We start from the raw sequence: 22,045 nt of genomic DNA on the forward strand, positions 1-22,045 counted from the left end.
ACCACAATAATATTTAACAAATACAAACCACAAAATTTAAAAAGATTGGGTAAATTTAAAAATATTAATAGATAAAATTAATTACACAATTTTTATATGTAATGTGAGTGACTTTAGCATTATTCTAATGGTAACACACACAACATTATTAATAAAAGGGATATTTATATGTACACACACTTAGGGTCTGATTGGTTCGCGATTAGAAAACTGTATTTTTGAAAAGTGGGATTCTGAAATGAAAATCTGAATTTAGTGACTGAAAACATGTTTCTGAAAATGTGATTGGTTTAATGTCAGTAAACTGTTTTTGAGTTTTAAAAAACTGAATCTGTGATTGAGATTAAATTTGAAAATATAACAGAAACTGAATATGTGATTGGTTTAGCTGAAAGTAAAATTTAATTATATTGATAAATTAAAATTTAATAATATTGCATTAATTAAATTCATAACAATATTGCATTGTCATTAACTTTGATTTTTTTTATATTAAAGTTATATTTTTTTAGGACACGATTGATTAGTGATTTAAAAATTGTATTTTGAAAAAGTATGATTCTGAAAAAAGAATCTAGATTTAGTGTCTGAAAATATGTTTATGAAAATGTGATTGAATGTATTGTCCGTTAACTATTTTTTAGTTTTATAAAATTGAATAATTTTTTGGTAGAAAATCTAAAAATTGAATATGTAATATATATATTTTTTATTTTTTGTATAATAATAATTGAAGTGAAAATATATTTTTATTTATTTGTTGTAATTTTTATTTGATCAATGATTTTTTTAGCAAATATATTGTAAATTAGAATTAAATTATATTCTGTTATATAATTTTATAATTAATTATTTTACTAAATTTATATAGATAAAAATTTTAAAAAGTAGATTGACTTGTAAAAATGACAAAAGAAAAAAAATCAAGACTATAAGAAAAATAGCAAGAATTTTTTTTTTTTTAAATAGTAAGATTATACTGAAAACATTAAGGGGCTAATTGGTAGTTAATTCAAAAATATAATTTTAGAAAATTATTTTCAAATCAAATGATTTGAAAATAAAGAAAACAACAATTTGTTGTTTTCTCTTTTGCTGAAGGATTTTAACTTAGTTTTCAAAAACGGTTTTTTTTATTTTCTAAAACAAGTGTGCCAATCAAGTTTTCATTGCTGTTTTCATTTTTTAAAATCTGAAAATGATAAAACTGTTTTTGAATCCCTTACCAATCACAATTTTGGATTAATTCCAAAAATACATTAAAAACACTCCTTTACACATATATCGTGCCACATGTTACCTCCAACACTTATTTGTAGACATTTGATATACCAATTAGCTACTTTTAGATTATTTAAGATATATTTTAGTTACCTTCAAGCTTACTATATAACTTATTAATAAAAGTACTTTAGTGTACTACACAGAAGTTTTTAAGTGAAAACTTTTAATATAATTTTTTAGTCACTCGTATATTTTACTTGATGCCTTGTAAGTTTAAGTTTAAAATTTTATGTTGTTTAAGATACTACTGGGTTTCTTTATATGTTTTTTTTAGAAACCTATCAAAATTGATCTATAAAATAAAGTTATTTAGAATATCATATGGTAATTTTTAAATATGAAATTACAAAATATATTTAGTAACCCATGAAGTTGGTTAATATATTGAATTTTGTTTAAGTTTAAAGTTTGCTTACTTTTTGGTTAACCAAATATATATATATATATAAAAAACTAAAATGTTGCTTTTGATTCCGTTTATCTTTTCTGACGAAGGTGAGAAAACATATGCTTCTCACATATCAAAATGTCTGCCTTGAAGAGTAGGTCGTGATAGTATCATTCTTGAGCCCAAACGACCGGTGGTGTGGCCGAATTTTTTTTTAAGTCGTGGAGAAGAGAAAGAAAATAGAGAGAGTTGTACAATAATGTACTAAAGCCAACAACAACAACAAAAAACCTTAGAAATAAAGAAAAAAAAATGGTAGGGAAACTATAAAATTGTAATTAAGACGAGTCAATCTATTTTTGGAAATAAGATGCTAAAAATGGTGCTAAATGTAAATTTCTCTTATAAAAATACAAGTTTTATGATTTTTATATATTTTAAAATGATCAAATATGTATATGTATAGAAATTATATTGCTATTTTATATAAATTTACACTTTTCGCTTTTAAAGAAATTTAAACTTGTTAAAAAACAAGATGTGTCATTCCAATTTATTTAAAATATTTTTCTTTAATGCTCAGACTAAGGAGTATGTCTTCTTTGTTGCAGGGGTGGGGCTCGGTGGTGGTGGTGGACTCTTCTCTGGCGTTGGCTTTTTGCGATGGGTCTCTCTCCCTTGGTCTTGGGTGGGCTTCTATCTTTGGTGGTGGGGTTTTGATAACGGGATGGTGGCGGCGATGGAGTAGGGTTTTGGGTTTGCGTGGGGATGTGCAGCGACTTTCCTCCATGTAGATCTAGAGCTTTGAGTCTTGGATTTGTGGGTTTTCCGTTGTCTTCTCCATGGCTTAGGTTTGTGGCTTCTCTGGTGTCGTTGGGGTGGTGCTTGTGGCTGGTTAGCTCCTCTACTCCCATGGATCTACTATATCTATGTTTCATTTTGTTTTGTTTCAGTTCTAAGGTTTCTATTACTGTTGTCTTTGTTGGTATTGTATTTTCTTAGTTTAGTTTGGTTAATGTTCTAGTTTTGGGTTATCCCTGGTAAGGGATTTGGGGGTTAGTTTTCTTGTTTTGTTTGTTTACCTATTATCTATGATAGTATGGTTCTTGCTAACGACTACGATTACGAATGGCGTGTGTGCCTCATTTTATCGGTCTATTGGCTTTGTTGCCACTTGCTTGCCCTTTTGGGAAAAAATTACCAATTTGGCTTATCCATGAACATTTGTAATGGACTTGATCTTTGGTTTCTATCTTGAATGGAACTTTGATCTTCTCCTAACAAAAATAAATATTTTAACCAAATAAAATACATAAAAAAAAAGAAATGTAAAGCAAACAATTGAATTTTAATTTGAAAATTGAAAGCCTCAATTGAATTTGTATTCAATGAGATTGATTTATGTTGAATGTGCTCATATTTTTCAACATGAAAACTCGAATTTAATCTAAGAAATAAATCTAAATTTCTGTAAAAAAAATTTATAGTTTTTCTAATTTAATAATTATGAATTAATTTTTTTAAAAGTAAATTTTGTAGTAATTTAATGGGAAAATTTACAAAATAATAATGCCCTTGTGGTTGTCTTGAAGATTTCCCAGTGTCTTAAGGGGGTGTTGAGGAGCTTCCCTTGTCATTATTTTGGCCTTCATTCATGGGTCGCTTATCTTCTCGCTGAGGATATTCTTCTGCTTGAGGCATTGGCTCGAATCCTTTAGGTACGACAAGAAGAGGGTTGTCCCCACTAGGAAGTGGTACTGGACCAATATGGGTAGCCATTGTTATGAGAGATGAGAATTTCACGGGGAGAGAAAATTGAATCATTTAATACTCTCAATGAAAGCACCAAACTATTGACTTAGATTTCGTTAACTAAAATAAGAGCAATTAAACAATTTAAAAAGATGAACATAAAGTTTTTTACGTAATTCAGTAATTAAAATCTACCTACATCCATCACTTTTATTGATGTGTTTTGTGTTAAAGCTAAGAAGTAATTTCATAGAGCTTTTGAGTAGAAGAAGTGAGCATGAAAATAAATAATCGATGGCCAGTCTATTTATAGGATCGGTTATAAAATATCATCTCCCATGTTTTTAGAGAGAGGTTACAAACCTATTTAAATTTGAATTACAAGATATATATATATCATCATAACTATCTATCTGATTTCCTATAAAAGTGGAATTATTGTAACGCCCTGGATAACTAAGACTGTTACACTGTGTGTTTGAAATAGTGTGACACTTGCTAATTAAGTCATTTAAATAAAAATGTGAATCTAAAGACAGAAAAATGTTAGGTTTGAAATATTTTGGTTATAAACGAATAATTTTCATTAAAATAAATGTTTGGTACACGGGATCCCAAATCAGGGTTTAAATGGCATAATTATAGAACTTCCAAATATTATAAATAATCAGGTCATTCTAATGGAAAAATACACATTTTAGGTTTCCGTCCTTGTACAATCCCTCGACAGTGACGGCCGAGCAGCTGACAATGTACACCTCGCCCCCAGAGGTCTCCAACCCATGGTCAATTCGTCTTACCCTTGCCTTTACCTACACCAGGTAGCACCCGTGAGCCAAGGCCCAGCAAGAAAACTATAACATCATAGCACAATCAATATCGATGACCAAATAGTTCACAAAGCATAACCAAATGATTTACAAGACATTAATCAATTATCCAACAAGCTATAACATTCACTAAATCAAGGACAACAGTCAATCACCAATGATCTAGTTTCCAGATATTCAGCATACCATATACATCAAATTAACAACAATACACATGTCAAGCAACAACTAAGGTTGACGCCCTTAGGTCGCACCCTCTATTTAATCCACTGTCTTTGACTCGCTTAGGCCAAGCCTAGTGTTCACCACATTGACTCCGGCCCGCTTAAACCGAGCTCAGTGATTATTAAGCTGTCCTCAGCTACCAGTTGAGCCGCGCCCTGTGCGCAAGTATTGATTCCGGCACTCTTAGGCCGTTTATCACATGTCTCCATGGCATAATACCACCCATGACATTTATAAAGTTATAGGGAGCTCTAAGTCCCAACGTATTCACATGGTTTATCACAATCATATAACAGTGCGTACAAATATAGGGAACACTTAGTCCCATCCTATCCATATAAACGGGTGCAGTTTTCTTACCTTTAATTCCAAGTGCTTTGATTAAGAAAGACGACCCCTGAGCACGATGCTGCCTTGAGCCCAAGCATATACCTAGTCACAACCATGATAAAGGATTCCATCACTAATTGTATAAAGGTTTCTGGATAGAGTTCTAACCTCTGGGACATCGAATTCCACCAAACACGGTAGTGGAATCGATCACGAGCACCCTAGGTTAGGTTCCCGCGCTTAAAAACTCCTAAAGGGCAAGAATGCCCTTAAGGGCCACGACTTAAGCTTCCTATGCCGCGGCATGCCCCCAACCAGAGGCCCAGCCTCGCCCGAAAACTGACATGGGCCGCGGCTCAGCACTCCCCATGCCGCGGCCCGCCCTTCTTTCCCAGCACCAATCAACTTCGAAGGGCCGCGACACACCAAGAACTGAGCCGCGACCCGACCCCTTCGAACCCAGAAATTCCACCATTTTTAACTCTCACACCCCACTCAAATCCACCCAAAACCATCCTAATGATACAATCCAATTATCACAAACTTTCTAACATGTTTTCAGCAACATAACCCAACAGAAACCTAGTCTAGGAACTCATCAAAATAACATTTTAATCTCTGAAACCCACAAGCTCAAGAACACCAAAAGTAGTCAGAAAAACCCAGAATTCAAACACTAAACCATAAATTGAAGCTTACCTTTACTGATGAACCAATCCCCCAAACAATTGCTGAGCTAACTCCCAAGTTTTCTGCCTTAATTCAACCTTTAAATTCAGAACCCAAGAACTCTTAGAATCCAGCCCCAAAGCTACATAATCAAATGACCAAAAGTGTAATTCAATGCTTACCTTAGTTCCTGGTTAGATTCCTTAGCTACTACTGGGTTAATCTTCCAAAACCTCAACTCAATCCACTGAGTTTCCAGCCAAGTTTCCTTAGTTTTTTGTAGTTCCCTTGAGAGAGAAAGAGAGAGAGAGAGAAGGTTGGTTTGGGTATCTTCTACTATTTTCTCAGCTTTGTTTAGTATATTCTTAATTAATCAAGTCAATCCCGAGGCTCAGGGTACCAAAAACGTCCCCGAGGGCAAAATGTTAAAATTCCTCAGTATTCCCACCTAGGTTTCCTAATCTCAAATATATCTCCTATAATTTATTTCCATAACCCGATAACCCAAATAACCGTATGATACCCAAAATACCCCTTGACTCGCCCCGAGTCATGAACCGGGTCCCGTTGTGACTTTCCCGCTACTTGCTCCCTAGGATCGCCTCGTGCTGAAGGTTGCAAATATATATCCACATAATAATGTGGTCTCAATAGTTACCACAAATAATCACACGTATGCCTTAACGGGCCAAAATTACAATTATGCCCTTACAGAGTAAACAGGGCCCGCATGCTTATCTAACACTCATAAACATGCACTCCACATATCCATATAATCATAGGATCATGCATATCACATAACCATGCATTTTCACCATTAATTAACATAACTTCCAATTATACCCTCCCGGCACACTAATCAAGGCCCTTAAGCCTTATTAGTAATTTTGGGTCGTTACAACTATCCCCTCCTTATAATAATTTCGTCCTTGAAATTTACTTGAACACATCAGAAAATAAACCTCGTACCTCTGACTATAATTCCCAAGGTCCAACGCCTTTACTTTTACTCCTCGATAACACTCTTACGAGAGTAACAATCTTGTTCCACAAGATCTTGTCTAATAGCTATACTTTTGTTAACCTCTGCTTGCACCACAAACCTACTAAAACTCCATGGTCTGTTAGTTCACAATGATCATTTCATTGTCTCGTCATCGATACCAGAAATACCTATGAGTCATCACCCCTACTAGGGTGAGATCAGCTTATAGGCTCCTGACCTAACCCTTGGTACAACTTCAGAATTCCTATTGAATCGGGAGTCAGGACTCCCCTTTCTTTCCGTGAATATCATACTTTTCCTTGTCTGCACTTACTTGGAGAGATACAAATCTCACCCTGGAACTTTGTATTCCAAAGTTAACAATTTTTCAACCTCTTATGCCCTTTTAGATAGGTAGACACTCCTGCCTTAAGAATTCCAATAACATCTTTGGTTTTCCCCCCTGAACCAATACTGGACTGTAGTGTCCACCACCTTTCATTTCTTACTTAGCATAGTACTCCTTGCTTTTTATCTTACCATGTCCTATATCGTGTCACCTTAGCTGTACTCCAACATTCATCACTATGACTATCTCATCAAGGATTACACTTTCCTTAATATCCCAAATATTCGCACACTCAACGCTTAATCCCTTAAAATAACTGTTAAGCCTTCAGATTGCCATTCCATCTACAATCAACCTATAGGTTCCCACTCTATTCTCTTCGTTCTCTAGTTCATTTCCACAGCTTGGAAGACTATAGAGTTTCAACTCAGCATTACCAATGCTCTGCCCCATTACCAGTTCGCATGAACCAAATTGCATTAACTCATTCAGCTAAGTTATAACCTTCCCTATCCAATCACCTTACTTATAGTCTAGTGTGGTCCATTCCTATGATCCACTACCATATCACTTTACCTTTCAATATTCGAGCATACTAAATTTTGTCAACCACTCAAACCTCCCGGTACAACGCACCCTAGGAGGTGGAATGATACCCATTTAGAATTCTCATCTCCACGTCAAATTCCCATCGGACCACTCATCCGATCCTTGTGCCCTAACTCGTATTACCTTGACAGGGTTCTTCCCTGTCTCCACCAAAACCATCACTTTGGATTCCATTGTCTAAAGGAATACGTATCTGTTCATCACCACACACTAATGCTATATTAATCTTAATCATTACCTTGTCCATTCCATTGTAATCTGTGGCGTTCTTTTTAACTAACACACACCTCCCAAGTAAGAGATCCGCCTCCAATTAAATCTTCTCCTTGTACAATCGAGGATTTCTAACACCAACCATCCATCCATTACGTTTCACTAAATCTTGGTCTCAAGGTTATCTTTCTTACAAATGACCCAACACTCAAATACCTTACGCTATGCATACATTGCCTACTTATCGTTCCATGTATATCGACCATGTTCCTATTCTTTAACCTCTCGCGAGGCTCGATCCATCCTCTCGTCAGTCTGAGCCTGGGCATGCCCCAACCTGTGATGCACCACTCACAGTTCCATATCTTTATCAAAAATTAGGTCCTTCATGCCACCCTTCTGTATTAAACCATAACACGCATATTCCTACATCACCAAGCGTTAATCAATTCTCAATCTTTCTTCTGAACTTCTGATCTGACACTATTCATTTAGTCTAACTTCAAGTTTTACTGTTCTTCTAATCTCTGGTGTAGCTGCCTTCGAAGATACTTACGTAGTAGACGATGTGTTTACCGGCCTCATTGTGCTCCCTATCCTTCAGACGTTCTTCAGTAGCTTCTCTGTGGCTTCAGATTAAACCTCTTCATACTTGACCCCTTCTCTTCTTGTAGCACTATCTTGAATACCTTGGCGAGATCGAAACTGACTATAACGCCCTGGATAACCAAGACCGTTACACTGTGTGTTTGAAATAGTGCGAGACTTGCTAATCAAGTCATTTGATTAAAAATGTGAATTTAATGTTACAAACAGGTTAGGTTTAAAAGATTTTGGATATAAACGAATAATTTTCATTTAAAATACATGTTTGGTACATGGGATCCCAAATTAAGGTTTAAATAACATAATTACAGAATTTCCAAAGCTTATAAATAACCAAGCCACTCTAATGGAAAAATACACGTTTTAGGTTCTCGTTCCTGTACAAATCCTCGACCGTGGCGACCAAGTAGCTGACAATGTACACCTCGCCCCCAGAGTTCTCCAACCCATGGTCAACTTGCCTTACCCTTGCCCTTACCTACACCACGTAGCACCCGTGAGCCAAGGCCCAGCAAGAAAACATAACATTTAAGACACAATCACTAATAATACTCAATTATTTCACAAGACATAACCAGGTACTCCACAGAACACAACATTCATCCATTCAACGATAATAGTCAACAAGCTAACAGTCTGTCATTCAACTAACCAGCATATCATAAGTATTATAATAATTACAATCAAATCACATGATAATTAGGGCCGACATCTTAGGCCACACCCTCTGTTTATCCCACTGACTCCGGCCCGCTTAAACCGAGCTCAGTGCATAATAAGCTGTCCTCAGCTACCAGTGGCCGAGCCGCGCCCTGTGCGCATGTGTAAACTCCGGCACTCTTAGGCCGCTCGTTTACTATTTACATGGCGTGATACCATCCATTTACATTATACATGGCATAATACCATTCTTTCAAAGCATACAAGATAGGGAACCCTTAGTCCCATTATATATCCACAACCGGGTGCAGTTTTCTTACCTTTAGTTCCAAGTACTTTAATTAGGAAAGACGACCCCCGAGCACGATCCTGCTTCGAGCCCAAGTGTACACCTAGTCACAACCATGATAAAGGATTCCATCAATAATTGCATAAGGGATTCTAGATAGAATTCTAGCCTCCGGGACATCGATTTCCACCAAACACAGTAGTGGGATCGATCCCGAGCACCAAAGGTTAGGTTCTCACGCTTAAAACTCCAAATGGCCACAAATGCCCTTAAGGGCTGCGGCCCTTGAGACCTGCGCCGCGGCCCGCCCCCTAAAACAGAGGCTAGGCTTCTCTGACCACAGACACGTGCCGCGACCCTGCCCCTGTGGCTCCGCGGCGCTCCCTTATCTCAGAGCCCTCCTAGCTCTTCCTTGCTCCGAAGGGCCGTGACACTCTAGAACAGAGCCGCGGCCCAGCCCCGCGAACCTAGAAAAACTACCATTTTTAATGTTCAAACCTCACCCAAATCCACCCTAGACCATCCCAATAACATAACTCAACTATCCCAACATTCTAACATGTTTCCAGCAGCAAAACCCAGCAGAAATCTAGTCTAAAAACTCATTAAAATCCCATTTTAATTTCTGAAACTCAACAGCCCAATAATACAAGAAAACCAGTCATAAATGCTCAAAATTCAAACACTAAAATGAGAATTGGAGTTTACCTTCTCTGTTGAATCAATTCTCTAAAGGATTCCTGAGCTAACTTCCAAGTTTCAATTTCAATCCAACCCTTCAATATCAAAATCCATAAACACCTTAAAACCCAGCCAAAACACATAACTTATCACTTTGCACAAAGCTTATATCTTACCTCAGTTCTTGATTGAATTCCTTAGCTAAACACAAAGCTAATCTTTCAAGACTCCAGCCTCAATCCACTGAATTCCCAGCCACAAATCCTTTGATTTTCACTGAGTTCCTTAAGAGAGAAGAAGAGAGGGGGAGAAGAGTCGGTTTAGCCTTTTGTTTCACTGCTTTCTAAAGTTTACTTAGTCTATCCTTAGGTACTTAAGTCAATCCCAAGGCTCGGGGTACCGAAAACGTCCCCGAGGGTGAAATGGTAAAATTCCCCAATATTCCTGCCTAGACTTCCTAACCTCAAATATATCTCCAATTATTTATTTCCTTAACCCAATAACCCAATAATCATCTAATACCCGAAATACCCCTTGACTTGCCCCAAGTCAAGTACCGGGTCCCGTTGTGATTTTCCTGCTACTTGCTCCCTTGGATCGCCTCGTGCTCACAGCTGCAAACACATATATCCACATAATAATGTGGTCTTAACAGTTTATCACAAAATCAGATTTATGCCCTAACGGGCCAAAATTACAATTATGCCCTAACAACCAAACAGGGCCCACATGCTTATCCAATACTCATAAACATGCATTTCACATAGTCATGCATAACACACTTCATTAGTTCACATAACTTCCAATTATGCCCTTTCGGCACGCTAATTAAGACCCTTAAGCCTTATTAGTAATTTTGGGTCGTTACAACTATCCCCTCCTTACAATAATTTCGTCCTCGAAATTTACTTGAATACATTAAACAGAAAACCTCATACCTCTGACTATAATTCCAAAGGCCCAACGCCTTATTCTTAATGTTGATAACACTCAAACGTGAGCATCGATCTTGTTCCACAGGATCTTGCCTAATAACTACACTTCCATTTAACTCTACTTGTATCACAACCCTGCTGAAACTCCAGAGTCTGTTTAGCTCACAATGATCGCTTCATTAACTTACTCCCAATGCCAAAAATACTTATGAGTCATCACCCTTACCAGGGTGAGATCGGATTATAGGCCCTCAGCCCAATCCTTGTTACAACCTTAGAATTCCTGTCGAATCGGGAGTTAGAACTCCCCTTTCCTTTTCTTGAATAACATACTTTTCCTTGTCTGCACTTATTTGGAGAGATACAAATCTCTCATCCTGGAACTTTGTATTTCAAAGTTAACAATTTTCAAGTTCTTATGTCCTTTAAGATAAGCAGACACTCCTGCCTTAAGGGTTCCAACAACCTCTTTAGTTCCCCCGGAACTAATACCAAACCATAGTATCCATTATTTTTCACTTCCTTACGTTGTGTAGTACTCCTTGCTTTTCGTCTTACTAAGTCCTAAGCCGTGACACCCTTGCTGTACTCTAGCATTCATCACTGTGACTATCTCTTCAAGGATTACACTGTCCTTAGTGTCTCGAGTGTTTACACACTTAACGTTTAATTCTTTAACATAACTGTTAAGCCCTCAGATTGCTATCCTATTTGCAACCAATCAGAAATTTCAGATTCCCACTCGGTTCTTTTCGTTCTCTGACCCTTTTCCAAAACTTGGAAAACTAATGGATCTCAACTTAGCATTAGCAATGCTCTACCCCATTACTAATTTATACAAACCAAATTATACTAACTCATTCAGCTGAGTTACAAGTTTTCCCCTGTTCAATCACCTTATTTATAGTTCAATGTGGTCCATTCCTATGATCCACCACCATATCACCTTACCTCTCAATACTCAAGTACACTGAACTTTGTCCCCGCTCAAACCCTCTGGTACAATATACCCTAGGGAGTGAACGATGTCCATTTAGAATTCCCATCTCCATGCCAAACTTCCATCAGATCATTCATCTGATCCTGGTACCCTAACTCATAATAACTTGACAGGGTTCTTCTCTGTTTCCTCCTAACCATCACTTTCGATTTCGTTGTCCAAAGGAACACATACCTGCTCATTACCACACACTAAGGCTATACCAGTCTCAATCATTACCTTGTCAAGTCTATTATAACCCATGACGTTCTTTTTAGCTAACACACACTTTTTCCCAAATAAAAGATTTCCCCCTATAACCAAATCTTTCCCTTGCGCATCCGAGGATTTCCAACCACAACCATCTATCCATTATATTTCACTAAATCTTGGTCTCAACATTATCTTTCTTACATATGGCCAAACGCTCATTATCTTACTCTATACATACCCTGCCTACCTACCATTTCCAGTATATCGACCATACGCCATTTTACCTACCGCGAGACGTGATCCATCCTCACATCAGCCTGAGTCTGGGCGTGCCCAACCTGTAATGCACCCTCACAGTATCATAACCTCATCATAGGTTAGGTCCTTTATGCTATCCCTCTATACTCAACCATAACACGCATATTCCTGCTTCACCAAGTGCTAATCAATTCTTACCCTGTCTTCCGAATTTTCGATCTGACACTATCCATTCGATTTAATCTTCAGGTTATACTGTTCCTCTAATTTCTGATATAACTACCTGTGAAGTGACTTATGTGGTAGATGACGTGCTTACCAGTCCTGTTGTGTTTCCTGTCCTTCAGACGTTCTTCAGTAGCTTCTTTGTGACTTCAAACCAAATCTCTTCATACCTGACACCTCTTCCTCATGTAGCACTATTCTGAATAACCCTAGTGAGACCAAACTTACACCTCATAGAACCTTACCTGTGACCTTGCTTCCTCATTTAGATGACATCACTTTCCGTACTCGGCCTTGCCGACCTCGGCCTGCGCCGTTCCCGGCTCTTGCCGAACATTTACACATATGCATACATAACATAACAAGCAAATACTAAACATGAACAAATTTAATCAAAGGGCTATGCCCTGCAACACCATCACATAGGGCCCTGCCCTGCATACAAGCTCTATAGGAATAATGGTTTTCTTACCTGTGTCCCGAGATTCCCAAGCACCGCGATTGCGAGCACAGTCCTCTATCCCGAGCCTCGAAGAAATCCTAATCACAACGTGATAACTCTACAAAATAGAGTTATTTTACCACTTTTTATGTGCTAATTGTTGCTTAATTCTTGAGTTTTTAAGTAATTTATTAAGTTTTTAATTAATTTTGAATTTATTAGTCTTATTTTGATTTTATATATTTTGATGTATTTTTATAGTTATTTTGTCGTAAAATGTTGTAGTTAATTAATTGAATTATTGTTGTTTAATTTGAGGTAAAAAAATGTTGTATTATTGAAATTAAATGTTAAATATAAGTTAAGTTATAATTAATATTTTCAAATAATTAAATTGATTTATTTTATAGTTGAAAATATTTTATTATGATTTATTTTATGTTTATTTTGTAGGGATTTCATTGTATTTTTGTGTGGAAAAAATGATAAAAAGCTGAAAAAGAAGTGAAAAGTGACATTTTTGAAGCACATCAGCAAGGCCCAAGAAGCCCAGGCCCACCTTCCCCTTGCTTCAAGCATCAATGCTCCTCCACCATTCCACGTGACTCCCCCAGGCAACAAGGTCTCCTTCAGCACACCAATCACTCAACCATTTCCCAGCCCCTTCAGCCGGATCCAAGGCAGCATCTCCCTTGCCCATGTGGGCCTGCGCATCACTCCAGGCCCAAGCCCCCAACTCCTCCTGAAGCCCAACGCCTCCAGCTTCTACCTCCTGCGCCTGGCACCAAGCAGCGATCAGCCTATTTTCCTGCCAGCAGCCACCCCATGCATGGCTCAAATTCTTGAGCCCAAAAATGTCTTTTTATCTTTGTGTCTAAAAATACCACATTATTACCCTACTTTCTACACATTTTTACCCAAACTCATCATCATTCCTACTAATTTACCCCTATTTTCCATATTATAATTAATTAAATTAATTTAATCAATTTAATTATTTTAAATTGATTATTTTAATTCCCATTTTTTGGCTATAAATAAGGGAGTTAGGGTGTCCATTTTAAGAAGGAGGTTAATATACCAAAAACTCTACACATTTCAAAACCTCTCCATTTTCTTCTTCTTCTTCTTCTTTTTATTATTTTCTATGTATTTTTAGAGGAAATTTTGGGGGTTTCTCCTCCAAATTTTCCTATTTATGTTTGTAATTTTTAGTGTGTATTTGTTATTCTAGTTATGTGTTTCTAATCTTTTTAAGATTATTAAGGTGATGATGAAACATTTTGTAACTAGATAGTATTTATTTTGTATGTTGATTTCCCATTTTGTGCAACAAAGTTTATGGAATTTTCTTCTTCAAATATCTTCTTTCATTTTAAATATCATGTATTTTGGATTGTTAGCACATATTTACACTTTGTTCTTCATTAGTGCTAAAACATGATATTCTTTGTGTAAGATGTGTCATTAAATTGTACACATCCATGCTTAGAACAAAAATATTATGTTTTGCCTTATAAATAATGTTCATTGATTTATTTGTTATTTCATTAGATTGATTTACACTAAATGCTTTGAAATTATAATTTAGAAAAGTGAAGAAAAATCCTATCTTTTTAGAATTAATTTGTGCTTAAAATTATAAATCTATTTTGAAAATGATAGTTTGATTTATTTTAACTATCACTAAAACTTGGGAATCAATGTACTTATAAATATTATTGAACTTATATTTTGTGAATTCTATTATCTTAATAATCTTATTTTACTATCTTGATTTTTACTTTTAATTTATATTTATATATATTGTTTTTAATTTCTATATTATTGTATGTTATTTTATTTTCATTATTTAAAAAATCACATCAATCTTTGGAACTAGGTTAGAATTTATTAATTTTTGTTTAAAATAGTTTTCTTTTCGATTTTAGACAACTCCTTTGGGTTCGACCTCGTGCTTACACGAACACTATTCTATAAATACGATTCGTGCGCTTGCGAGTATAAATATTTAAAACATACCCGTTTTGGGTCCACCACAACGCATGAACCATAATCAATCATCACGTTCTAATCCACTAAATAGTTTTGAGTCATAATTCTACCCTCCGGGACCTTGGTTTCTACCAAACCGGGTAGTAGGAACCTTCCCGAGCCTTAACGTTCAAGTTCCCGAGCTAAAAACCCTCATTTTGCCAAAAATTCACATTTGGGCCGCGGCTCAGCCTTCCTTAAGCGTCGCGGCACGCCCCTAGACAGAGGCAAAATTGCCTCACATGTGCCAGCCTAGGGCCGCGGCGCCCAAACCTTGCGCCGCGGCGCCTGGGAAATTCCCTCGAAGGCTACTAGCCTAAAAACGCAAGCAGGCCGCGGCACAAAAGAACAGGGCCGCGGCGCGAGCCTGAACCCCAGAATTCCCATGCAAACTTTTCGAGCTAACACCCCTAGAATCATTCCAAACACATCCCAACAGCAGAATTGAGTCCCACACTCATACTAATACACTATAAGCAGCACATAACCTTAGAGAAACGAATCAAAATCCTGCCAAAACTCAAACTTAATTGCCTAAGTTCTAACTCCTCAAACTTCAATAAAACAGAGAAAAACTTAGATAAAACTCAAGCTTAAATCCTTACCTCAAGAACAATTCGACCCTTAGCTGTCTTTAACCTTGCTCCTTGCTTTGATTCCCCAAATTGCAACCTCAAATCCAAAGCTTTCCCTCAAAATTCCTTTGGCAAGTTGAGAGAAAACAAATAAGGAAGAAGAGAGAGAGAGAGTTTGAGTTGGTTTCTACAGGTTTCTGAGTGTTTCCCTTTCTTTTGTTTTATTTAACTTAAGCTTTAAGGTTACCTCAAGACTCGGGGTACCAAAAACGTCCCTGAGGGAAAAATGGTAAATTTCCCCAATATTCCATCCTAGACATTCTAACCTCAAATATATCTCCAAATATTTATTTCCATAGCCTGATAACCCCATAAAATATCAAATACCCGAAGTACCCCTCGACTCGCCCCAAGTCAGATTCTCAACCCCGTTGTGACTTTCTGGCTAACGGCTCCTTAGGACTGTCTCGGGTCATGCTACACAGATATATCACAAATATCACACATATATTGCATTTATGCCCTCAACGGGCTAAAATTACAAACATGCCCCTAATAACCAGACGGGGCCCACATGCATATATAATTCACCTAAACATGCATTTCTATCACATATTCACATAAGTTCACATATTATATCCATAATTCACTTATTGCCCTCCCGGCACACTAATCAAGGCCCTAAGCCTTATTAGCAAATTTGGGTCGTTACAACTATCCCCTCCTTATAGAAATTTTGTCCTCGAAATTACCTGAACAACTCTGGATACCGCTCCCACATTTTTTATTCAAGTTCCCACGTTGCCTCCTCAACCTTGATGTTCCTCCACAGCACTTTCACCAAGGTGATGGTCTTGCTCCGCAAGACTTTATCCTTCCGGTCAAGAACCTGAACCGGTTTCTCCTCATAGGACAAATCCTGATCCAGCTCCAAAGTCCCATAACTCAGGATGTGCGTTGAATCTGACACATACTTCCGGAGCATGGACACATGAAAAACATCATGAACCCCTGATAAAGCTGGAGGCATCGCTAGTCTGTAAGCTACCTCTCCAACCCGTTCCAGAATCTCGAAGGGGCCAACAAACCTAGGGCTCAACTTGCCCCGAACACCAAACCGTTTCACTCCCCTCAATGGTGAAACCCTAAGGAACACATAATCACCAACCTGAAATTCCACGCTCCTGCGTTTCAGGTCTGAATAACTCTTCTGGAGACTTTGGAAGGCGAGAATTCGCACTCTAATCTTCTCAATCGCCTCATTGGTCCTCTGAACCATCTCAGAACCCAAATAGCTCCTCTGATCTACACTTTCGCCCATAAAGCATCTCATACGGAGCCACTCCGATAGTTGCTTGGTAACTATTGTTGTAGGAGAACTCAATCAAAGGGAGATACTTACTCCAAGATCCCCCAAAATCTAACACACAGGCTCGTAGCATGTTCTCCAATATCTGAATCATCCTCTCAGACTGTCCATCTATCTGAGGATGATATGTGGTACTAAACCGTAATTGCGTGCCCATTGCCTTCTGCAGACTCTCCCAAAACTTGGAGGTGAAGGTGGGGTCCCTGTCAAATACTATCGACCTCGGATCCCCATGAAGTCGAACAATTTCCTTCACATATAACTCAACATACTGCTCCATAGTATAAGTCGTCCTAACAGGAAAAAAGTGGGCGGACTTGGTATACCTATCCACAATCACCCACACCGAGTCATGTTGACCTACGGTCTTCGGCAAACCAACCACGAAGTCCATGGTGATATCTTCCCACTTCCATTCTGGAATCCCCAGAGGCTGCAGCAATCCTACTGGCCTCTGATGCTCAGCCTTGATCTGCTGACAAGTTAAACAATTGGCCACATAATCCACCACATCCTTTTTCATGCCCGACCACCAATACAAAGCTTTCAAACCTTGGTACATCTTCATCGTACCCGAATGCAAAGAATAGGGAGTGGTATGTGATTCATCTAAGATCTCCCGTCGGATATCAGAATCCATCGGAACACAAATCCGACCCTTGTACTTCAACAACCCTATCTCTGAAATGGAAAAGTCCTTAGCCACTCCGACTAAGACGTTCTCTCTGTGACCTCTCAACTAGGAATCTTTCCCCTGCGCCTCCTTGATCCTCTCAAGGAGTGTAGACTGAAGAGTGATGTTGGCTAACCGGCCAACCACTAACTCTATACTCGCTCTAGTCATCTCCTCAGCTAGCTTATCGGATATCTGTCTCGAATTGAACAATTGTCCTGGGCCTTTCCGACTCAATGCATCAGCCACTACATTAGCCTTCCCAGGATGGTATAGGATATCACAGTCATAATCCTTAACCAACTCCAGCCACTGTCTCTGGCGCATATTCAGATCCTTCTGAGTAAAGAAATACTTCAAACTCTTGTGGTCAGTGTATATCTCACACTTCTCACCATATAGATAATGTCTCCAAATCTTAAGTGTGAATACCACTGCTGCCAACTCCAGATCATGCGTGGGATATCTCTGCTCATATTCCTTCAACTGTCTCGATGCATAGGCTATCACCTTACTAGCTTGCATCAGCACACACCCCAAACCCTGTCTGGAAGCATCACAATAAACCACAAACTTCTCATTATCTGTCGGCAGATGATAACTCTACAAAATAGAGTTATTTTACCACTTTTTATGTGCTAATTGTTGCTTAAATCTTGAGTTTTTAATTGATTTATTAAGTTTTTAAGTAATTTTGAATTTATTAGTCTTCTTTTGATTTTATATATTTTTGTGTGTTTTTATAGTTATTTTGTTGTAATATATTGTAGTTTAATTATTTGAATTATTGTAGTTTAATTTGTGGTAAAAAAATGTTATATTATTGAGCTTAAGTGTTAAATATAAATTAAGTTATAATTAATATTTTCAAAGAATTAGCTTGATTTATTTTATAATTGAAAATATTTGAATTTGATTTAATTTATGTTTATTTTGTAAGGAGTAAGTTGTATTTTTTTTTTTGCTTTAAAAAGTAAAGAAAAAAAAGGAAAACAAGTGACAAATTTGAAAGAAAATAACTTGAGTTGTGGCATTTTTCTCCACAGCCACTTGGGCCTCCTTCAGCAAACAGCCCAGGCCCACCTCCTAAAGCAACTCCCTGCCTTGCCTCCTTCCAAGTGCCAAACCGCCTGGCACATCAACAAAGATCAGTAAGTGACCATGCCGCAAGTCAGCCTGCTGCATTTCCTTCCTTCAGCATCTCCTTGCATATATGAATGCCTCAAGCCCATCTGCCAGCCCAAGTCACCCACGTTCAGAGCATCACACGCCCAGGCCCATTAGCATCACATGATGCCACCCAGCTGCCTCCATGCACCTGCCAGCCCCTCCTTACCCATTTGCCAGCCCAAGCACAACAAAAGGAGAATGGTGTCTTGAGCCCAACAATTACAAATTTGTCCCCTTGTCTCTTTGTCTCTAAAATACCAATTTTTACCCCACTTTCTACACTTTTTACCCCAAAACATAATTATTACACCCTATAATTTATCCCTATTTGCCATATTATAATTAATTCAATTAATTTAATTAATTTGAATTGATTATTTTAATCATTATTTTTGGCTATAAATAGGGGATTTTTGGTGTCCATTGAGAAAGGAGGTTAATATATCAAAATTTCTACACATTCAAAACCTCTCAATTCTCTTCATCTTCTTCTTCTTTTTGGTTATTTTCTATGTATTTTTAGAGGAAAAATTTGGGGGTTTCTCCTCCAAATTTTCCTATTTATGTTTGTAATTTTTAGTTTGTATTTGCTATTCTAGTTATGTGTTTCTAATCTTTTTAAGATTATTAAGGTGATGATGAAACAATTTGTAACTAGATATTATTTATTTTGTATGTTGATTTCCCATTTTGTGCAACATAGTTTATGGAATTTTCTTCTTCAAATATCTTCTTTCATCTTAAATATCATGTATTTTGGATTGTTAGCACATATTTACACTTTGTTCTTCATTAGTGCATAAACATAATATTCTTTGTGTAAGATGTGTCATTAAATTGTACACATCCATGATTAGAACAAAAATATTATGTTTTGCCTTATAAATAATGTTCATTGATTTATTTGTTATTTCATTAGATTGATTTACACTAAATGCTTTGAAATTATAATTTTGAAAAGTGAAGAAAAATCTTATCTTTTTGGAAGAAATTTGTGCTTAAAATTATAAATCTATTTAGAAAATGATAGTTTGATTTATTTTAACTATCACTAAAACTTGGGAATCAATGTACTTATAAATATTATTGAACTTATATTTTGTGGATTTTAATCCTTAATAATATTATTTTACCATCTTCTTTTCTATTATTAATTTATATTTATATATATTGTCTTTTATTTATTTATATATATTGTCTTTAATTTCTATACTATTGTCTTTTATTTTATTTTTATTGTTACAAATTTGCATCAATCTTTGGAGCTAGGTTAGAATTTATTAATTTTGGTTTAAAATAGTTTTCTTTTTTATTTTAGACAAATCATTTTGGTTCAATCTCGTGCTTACACGAAAACTATTCTACAAATATGATTCATGTGCTTGCGAGTATAAATATTTAAAACATACCCGTTTTGGGTCCAACAGCAGACTCAACACTGGCGCTGTGATCACTCGTCGCTTCAACTCTTTGAAACTGTTCTCACATCTGTTTATCCAAACATACTTTGTCTTCTTCTTTGTCAATTCTGTTAACGACTTAGCTACCTTGGAGAATCCTTCAAAAAACCGCCGATAATATCTTGCCAATCTCAGAAAACTCCTCACTTCGGGAACATTACTCGGTCTAGGCCAATCTCTCACTGCCTCAATCTTACTTGGGTCAACCAGAATCCCCTCCTTACTGACGATATGGCCCAGAAATGTAACTTGTGGTAACCAGAACTCGCACTTGCTGAACTTAGCATATAACCTATGCTCCCTTAACCGCTGCAATACCAATCGCAAATGCTACTCATGCTCTGATTCTGACTGAGAGTATACCAAAATGCCATCGATGAATACAATTACAAACTTATCCAGATAGTCCTTGAAAACCTTGTTCATCATATCCATAAAAGCTGCTGGGGCATTGGTTAATCCAAAGGACATAACCAAGAATTCATAGTGTCCATACCTTGTGCAAAAAGCAGTCTTTGGTATGTCCTCTTCTTTGATTCTTAACTGGTGGTAACCTAACCGGAGATCAATCTTGGAAAACATTGTCCTTCCCTGTAGTTGGTAAAATAAATCATCGATCCTTGGCAGTGGATACTTGTTCTTAATGGTCAACTTGTTCAGCTCCTTGTAATCAATACACATCCTAAGAGATCCATCCTTTTTCTTGACGAACAGCACTAAAGCATCCCATGGAAAAAAACTCAGTCTGATGAACCCCAAATCCAGTAATTCCTGTAACTGAATCTTCAATTCTTTCAACTCTGCCGGAGCCATTCTATACGGTGTCCTGGATACTGGCTCCGCCCCTAGTGCCAACTCAATAACGAACTCAATCTCCCGTTGCGGTGGCAAACCTAGCACATCCGCTGGAAATAAATCTGGAAACTCACACACTAGTCTGGTCTCTCCCGGTCTAACCGACACAACCTTGGAGGTATCCACAACATTCGCTAGGAATCCCATGCAACCATCCTGCATCAGGTCCTTGGCCCTCAATGTTGAAATCATAGGTACCCGCAGTCCACTAGATATCCCCACAAATACAAAGGGTACCTCCCATTCTGGTTCAAAAGTCACCATTCCACGCTTGCAGTCAATCGTAGCCCCATACTTCGATAACCAATCCATCCCTAAAACCATATCAAAGTCATCCATCACAAACTTAATCAGATCAACAGACAATTCTCTACCATCTACCTCTACTGGTAAGGCCCTAATCCATCTCTTAGAGACTACCAGCTCCCCAGTTGGGAACAAAGTCTGAAAACCCCTGGCATACAAAACACTAGGTCTACACAGCTGATCTATCACTCTAGCAGACACAAAGGAATGAGTAGCTCCCGAATTAATCAATACAATATACAAAGAACCAGCATTAGAAATCTGACCTGTCACGACTGAGGGGCTAGCCTCCGCCTCAATCTAAGTCAAAGCAAATACTCTGGCAGGAGTGAGACTGTCACTCTGCTTCGGCTCCTCTTTCATGACTTGTGGGCAGTCCTTCTTTAAGTGATTGGCACTCCCACAGACAAAGCAGGACCTGATCCTGCACTCACCCTGGTGTCTTCGTCTCCATCGAGGACACACTGGAGAGCTCCTCCAGTTGCCCCCTCCACCCTGACGGCCGCTAAAAGCACCCCGTGCCCTTCTATCCAAACTGAGCGGAACAAAGGAATCTGGGGCTTTCCACTTCTGCTCACTGGGGCCACTACCCCGACTGGATCCAATAAAAGGTGGCACTGTCCTCCTAGCATCGCGCCTAACAACGCTCTCTCTCCAAATCTGATCCTCGGCCCCCTCAGC

The sequence above is a fragment of the Humulus lupulus genome, chromosome 7 (assembly GCF_963169125.1).
Source record: "Humulus lupulus chromosome 7, drHumLupu1.1, whole genome shotgun sequence".
In the NCBI taxonomy this organism is placed as follows: Eukaryota; Viridiplantae; Streptophyta; class Magnoliopsida; order Rosales; family Cannabaceae; genus Humulus; species Humulus lupulus.